Here is a 7500-nt window from a genome sequence, read left to right on the forward strand (position 1 = left end):
AACATCACTCTCCCTCCCTTCCTCAGTTCGTCAACCACTCCCAACATCGCTCTCCCTCCCTCCCTCCCTCAGTTCGTCAACCACTCCCAACATCACTCTCCCTCCCTTCCTTATGTTCGTCAACCACTCCCAACATCACTCTCCCTCCCTCCCTCAGTTCGTCAACCACTCCCAACATCACTCTCCCTCCCTCCCTCCCTCAGTTCGTCAACCACTCCCAACATCACTCTCCCTCCCTCCCTCCCTCAGTTCGTCAACCACTCCCAACATCACTCTCCCTCCCTCAGTTCGTCAACCACTCCCAACATCACTCTCCCTCCCTCAGTTCGTCAACCACTCCCAGCATCACTCACCCTCCCTCCCTCCCTCAGTTCGTCAACCACTCCCAACATTACTCTCCCTACCTTCCTTATGTTCGTCAACCACTCCCAACATCACTCTCCCTCCCTCCCTCAGTTCGTCAACCACTCCCAACATCACTCTCCCTCCCTCCCTCAGTTCGTCAACCACTCCCAGCATCACTCTCCCTCCCTCCCTCAGTTCGTCAACCACTCCCAACATCACTCTCCCTCCCTCCCTCAGTTCGTCAACCACTCCCAACATCACTCTCCCTCCCTCCCTCAGTTCGTCAACCACTCCCAACATCACTCTCCCTCCCTCCCTCCCTCCCTCAGTTCGTCAACCACTCCCAACATCACTCTCCCTCCCTCCCTCAGTTCGTCAACCACTCCCAACATCACTCTCCCTCCCTTCCTTATGTTCGTCAACCACTCCCAACATCACTCTCCCTCCCTTCCTCAGTTCGTCAACCACTCCCAACATCACTCTCCCTCCCTCCCTCCCTCCCTCCCTCCCTCCCTCAGTTCGTCAACCACTCCCACCATCACTCTCCCTCCCTTCCTCAGTTCGTCAACCACTCCCAACATCACTCTCCCTCCCTTCCTTATGTTCGTCAACCACTCCCAACATCACTCTCCCTCCCTCCCTCAGTTCGTCAACCACTCCCAACATCACTCTCCCTCCCTCCCTCCCTCAGTTCGTCAACCACTCCCAACATCACTCTCCCTCCCTCCCTCCCTCAGTTCGTCAACCACTCCCAACATCACTCTCCCTCCCTCCCTCAGTTCGTCAACCACTCCCAACATCACTCTCCCTCCCTCCCTCCCTCAGTTCGTCAACCACTCCCAACATCACTCTCCCTCCCTCCCTCAGTTCGTCAACCACTCCCAACATCACTCTCCCTCCCTCCCTCCCTCAGTTCGTCAACCACTCCCAACATCACTCTCCCTCCCTCCCTCCCTCAGTTCGTCAACCACTCCCAACATCACTCTCCCTCCCTCAGTTCGTCAACCACTCCCAACATCACTCTCCCTCCCTCAGTTCGTCAACCACTCCCAACATCACTCACCCTCCCTCCCTCCCTCAGTTCGTCAACCACTCCCAACATTACTCTCCCTACCTTCCTTATGTTCGTCAACCACTCCCAACATCACTCTCCCTCCCTCCCTCAGTTCGTCAACCACTCCCAACATCACTCTCCCTCCCTCCCTCAGTTCGTCAACCACTCCCAGCATCACTCTCCCTCCCTCCCTCCCTCAGTTCGTCAACCACTCCCAACATCACTCTCCCTCCCTCCCTCAGTTCGTCAACCACTCCCAACATCACTCTCCCTCCCTCCCTCAGTTCGTCAACCACTCCCAACATCACTCTCCCTCCCTCCCTCAGTTCGTCAATCTCTCCCAACATCACTCTCCCTCCCTTCCTCAGTTCGCCAATGTCTTCTCTCCCAACATCACTCTCCCTCCCTTCCTCAGTTCGTCAATCTCTCCCAACATCACTCTCCCTCCCTTCCTCAGTTCGTCAATCTCTCCCAACATCACTCTCCCTCCCTCCCTCAGTTCGTCAACCACTCCCAACATCACTCTCCCTCCCTCCCTCCCTCAGTTCGTCAACCACTCCCAACATCACTCTCCCTCCCTCCCTCCCTCAGTTCGTCAACCACTCCCAACATCACTCTCCCTCCCTCCCTCAGTTCGTCAACCACTCCCAACATCACTCTCCCTCCCTCCCTTATGTTCGTCAACCACTCCCAACATCACTCTCCCTCCCTCCCTTATGTTCGTCAACCACTCCCAACATCACTCTCCCTCCCTCCCTCAGTTCGTCAACCACTCCCAACATCACTCTCCCTCCCTCAGTTCGTCAACCACTCCCAACATCACTCTCCCTCCCTCCCTCAGTTCGTCAACCACTCCCAACATCACTCTCCCTCCCTCCCTTATGTTCGTCAACCACTCCCAACATCACTCTCCCTCCCTTCCTTATGTTCGTCAACCACTCCCAACATCACTCTCCCTCCCTCCCTCCCTCCCTCAGTTCGTCAACCACTCCCAACATCACTCTCCCTCCCTTCCTTATGTTCGTCAACCACTCCCAACATCACTCTCCCTCCCTCCCTCCCTCCCTCAGTTCGTCAACCACTCCCAACATCACTCTCCCTCCCTTCCTTATGTTCGTCAACCACTCCCAACATCACTCTCCCTCCCTTCCTCAGTTCGTCAACCCCTCCCAACATCACTCTCCCGCGACGAAAAGGGAGGGAGGAAGGGTGCAGAGTGATGAAACATTATTACAGTATCCTTGACAAGTCCAGAGAGCGGCAGAGACAGAGAGGGGTGGAAGAGGATGAGGGGCGGGGGGGGGGGGCGGAAATGACGTGGAAATGACGTCAGATGGAAACCTCGCGTGGCAAAACGTAAACAAGTCAAGGAAGCCACAGACGCGAACTGGAGAAAAAGATTTTTTTTTTTTCAATCAAAGAAGAAGGAAAACAATCAATCACAGTGCATCTGAGAAGAGATACGTTCAGTGCCTTTGTCATGTGGGGAGGGGGATTTGGGGAGGAGGGGGAACGGGTCATTACTTTTGACCACTCAAGACGATTTATTTTTCTTTCTTTCTCTTTTTCCCTTACAAAGAATGTTTATTTCTATCCATAAAATGTAATATGTTACCATCCATAAGCACATCACGATACATCATTACAAAGGATTTTACGCAGAAAATTCAAGTAAACAAACAAGAATATTCATGTCGATCAAATATAATATGTTATCATCCATAAGCACATTATAATACATCATTCCAAAGGAATTTAAGCAGAAAATTCAAACAAGAATGAAATGGGGTTTATAAGATAATTGATTAAATAAATGATTCATTCTTAACTTTGACCAGACATTTGATCCAACTCTGTCTTTTGCCCCACTCTATACTATGGACCCTCACAGCGGACTTAGAGAGAAGAATAAGAGCTGTAGAAATGAGGTGCTTCCGAAGACTCTTAGGCATCTCATACAAAGACCACATCACGAATGAAGAAGTCAAGAGACGCATCCGCAATGAAATCGGGCCCTATACTGACCTTCAAACACTCGCCAGACAACGAAAACTGAAGTGGTTTGGTCATGTCACACGCTCCTCTGGTCTTGCTAAAACAATCTTACAAGGTACAGTGAGGGGAGGAAGAAGAAGAGGCAGACAAAGGAAGAGATGGGAGGACAACATCCGAGAGTGGACAGGCATGGAGCTGAGAGACACCCTGAGAGCGGCCGAGAGACGCGAGGACTGGAGAAAGGTGGTTGACAAAGCTTCAAAGGCGCCCCAAAGGATTCGGAATCTGAGGGATCGGTGACGGTGACGGTGATCCTACGAGCGTCAAAGAATATGCAAACATACTTTGATTCCTCATAAGGCACTATCATTGTGTCATGAAAAAAGGACGTGAAATTCTATTCTGTACATGATATAATGACAGTATTATTTTAAAATAATATTTCACTATGACCTACATATGCATCAAATGTATATTCATCACGATGTGTATGACTTTTTTTTTTCTTCCATGATTGGTTTTGACATTTGCGTGAGTGCTTTGACAGGAGTTGTTTTTTTTTCCCTTCAGTTTCAATTATTTTCTTATAACAAATTTATGGGAATATAACAGCATTTGAATAAACAAAATCAATACGATTTATGCTGTAAATTACTGAATCTCTTGAACTGAGGTATTTCTTCTCTCATTTAACATTTATTGATACAGAATTTTCGAAAGGAGCAAAACGAATTCTAGAATTAATTTTTGTCAGTTTTGAAATAGGTATCATTTCTCACAATCATATTTGTGTCATTTAAGAATGGAAATGAAACGTCTTTAGATTCATTATTGATTCTCGTTGTAATTGATTCCAAAAAGACGGTAGCATGTGTGCAGTCTCCAAAATGTATGCTCTATGGTGTTCTTCTCACACGACAAAACGAACATGGGTTTTGTTGTTGTTGTTATTGTTGTTTATTGTACATTTTTATTGCATCAAAAGCTCTTAATGATGGAGTGACGTCACACAGCGAAGCCATCTCATTCACCGTTGCAAAAATAGAAAAAAAGAACTGAAAAACATACCTTGCCTAATACAACCGGCGTATTCACTTATCCGTTATTTTGTTTGTTTGTTTGCTTGTTTGTTACTCTCTCCATCTGTGTCCGTCCGTCTGTCTGTCTGTCTTTCTCATTGTAGGATAGATAGATAGATAGATAGATAGATAGATAGATAGATAGATAGACGGAGAGACAAAGTCAGACTGGATTAGAGAACCAACTAAACAGAAAGAAAGAGGATGACATTAGAGAGACAGGCAGACAGAGAGAGTGAGTGAATAACAGACAAAGAATATCATATTATATATATATATATATATATATATATGTATATATATATATAGAGAGAGAGAGAGAGAGAGGGGGGGGGAGGGGGAGATGGGGGTGGGGTTTGGGGGAACAAAGAAAAATGACACGGTAAAGTAAATATGTGTAATGAACTGAAACGAGGGTAAAAAAAAACAAGGGGATCTGACGAGACAGACAGCAGAGTAATAATCATGCTTCCTTGGCTGAAATCAAGAAACCTCACAGTTGTGGCGAGCCAAGGAAACGACACACGGGGAAAAAAATAACAACACTGTCATTGTTTTTGCGTACGAGCACCTCACGTTTACGACACGATGCGTATCGATTTGTTAATGGACATTTCTCTCTCTCTCTCTCTCTCTCTCTCTCTCTCTCTCTCTCTCTCTCTCTCTCTGTGTCTCTGTCTCTCTCTGTCTCTGTCTCTCTCTGTCTCTCTGTCTCTGTCTCTATGTCTGTCTCTCTCTGTCTCTGTATCTGTCTCTCTATCTCTGTCTCTCTCTGTCTCTGTCTCTCTTTGTTTCTGTCTCTGTCTCTCTCTCTTTCTCTTTCTGTCTCTGTCTCTCTCTGTCTCTGTCTCACTCTGTTTCTGTCTCTGTCTCTCTCTGTCTCTCTCTCTCTCTCTGTCTCTGTGTCTGTCTCTCTATCTGTCTCTCTATCTCTCTCTGTCTCTCTGTCTCTCTTTGTCTCTGTCCTTCTCGCTCTCGCTCTCTCTCTCTCTCACTCACTCACTCTCTCTCTCTTCCACTTGCAACTGTACCCAGCTGCGCACGTTAATGATTGAAGTAACGGTTTCAACAACAAACGTAAAATTAAGAGTCGTAGCAGCTTGATAAAAAAAATAAAATAAAATAAAATAAGCGTCAGTTTTAATCTCGGTCTCCAAGGGGACATCACGTCAAAAACGTGATGTGGAACGAGAATACACGAGACAGGTGATTTTACACTCCCGTTCCGAGTGTTTGACGATAATCATCTCATCGAAGGTTAAAAAAAAACAAAAACAAAAAACGATCGAAACTTAATGAAACAAACTAAATATATCGCGCTGATGCCTGCCAAATTAAACAAACAGCTTCAAAACGAATCAATGGACAATATATTCGCATGCACCAATTTAAATTTCGTGTATGCATTACTGATATTGAGCACCAAGGGGGCCGGGGGGCCGGGGGGTCGTGGGGGTGGGCGTGGTGGTACAGAGCACATATACCCAAAGGAATATCGACCTAGCGGAAAAAAAGACTCGGTTTGCATCCTGTACATATGTGTCAAGCTATCAAAGCGACAAAAATTAATTCAAGAATGTGAAGCCACGTGAAGGTTCTGCTTTGACATGTTTATGTCGTTTAGATAACTACAGTAGTTGTTTGTCTGTTTTTTCTTCTTCTTCTTCTTCTTCTTCTTCTTCTTCTTCTTCTTCTTCTTCTTCTTCTTTTTCTTCTTCTTCTTCTTCTTCTTCTTCTTCTTCTTCTTCTTTTTCTTCTTCTTCTTCTTCTTCTTCTTCTTCTTCTTCTTCTTCTTCTTCTTCTTCTTCTTCTTTTTTAATCATGCGTCCATCATGCGTCCTGTTGGCCGCCATTCTTTCTATGTCTCTGGACCTTGCAATAGGAATGAACTTCCTCTTTCTCTTCGTCAGGTCTCCGCACTCAGCTCTTTCAAGTCTGGTCTTAAAACCAATCTCTTCCCAAAATAGCCTTTTATTCCCTGCCTCTTCCTTGTCTTCAGTTGTTTTGTTGTTGTTGTTGTGGGTGGGTTTTTTTCAGTTTTAGAGTTATGCATGCGTGTCAATGTCTGGTGCGAAAGCGCTTTGATTTGTCTCAGCACAGTGCTATATGATAATAATAATAATAATAATAATAACAACAACAACAACAACAACAATCATCATCATTATCATCATATTTTTTAGTTACAGAACCCTTCTGGGTTTTTTCTGAAGTGACATGTTAATGCAGAACGATTATATAATCATTCATATGCTCATGTTTGCTCTGCCTTCATCCGTTGTCTAGTTCACATTTCAAATCAGTACATTCGTTCCTGAGATAAGCCTATCGTTTCTTTTAATAATCACACACACAGACACAGACACAGACACAGACACAGACACACACACACACACACACACACACACACAGATTGATATGCATACATACATGCATACATACATACACATAGATAGATAGATAGATAGATAGATAGATAGATAGATAGATAGATAGATAGATAGATAGATAGACAGACGTATAGAAAAAAGGGAAAGAAAAAAAGAAAGAAAGAAAGAAAGATAGATAGATAGATAGATAGATAGATAGATGTACATATGCAGTGCAAAATGTTCCTATTGTTCACCATTCCCAGAAGACACCATGCTTCAGACGATTGTCGATGCCGGGAAGCTGGAACTGTCTATATTGCCTTCATTCTTGGGCTGCGACTCCAACGTTCACAAATGTGCACGATTTGATTGTTACGTATATAACCATTTTCGTCCTCAAGGTAGGCAGTCATACTCAGTTTTTTGGGGTGTACTTCGATAATTTTTTTTTTTAAACCCAACAAATGGCTTATTATTACGCGCGCACACACACACACACACACACACACACACACACACACACACACACACACACACACACACACACACACACACACGTGTATACTGTACATACACATCCACACATACAAATACATATATAGAGCCCCGAGGGTCTCAGTTTCTTGGAGGTTTTTTTTTGTTGTTGTTGTTTTGG

The sequence above is a fragment of the Babylonia areolata genome, chromosome 23 (assembly GCF_041734735.1).
Source record: "Babylonia areolata isolate BAREFJ2019XMU chromosome 23, ASM4173473v1, whole genome shotgun sequence".
Taxonomy (NCBI): Eukaryota; Metazoa; Mollusca; class Gastropoda; order Neogastropoda; family Buccinidae; genus Babylonia; species Babylonia areolata.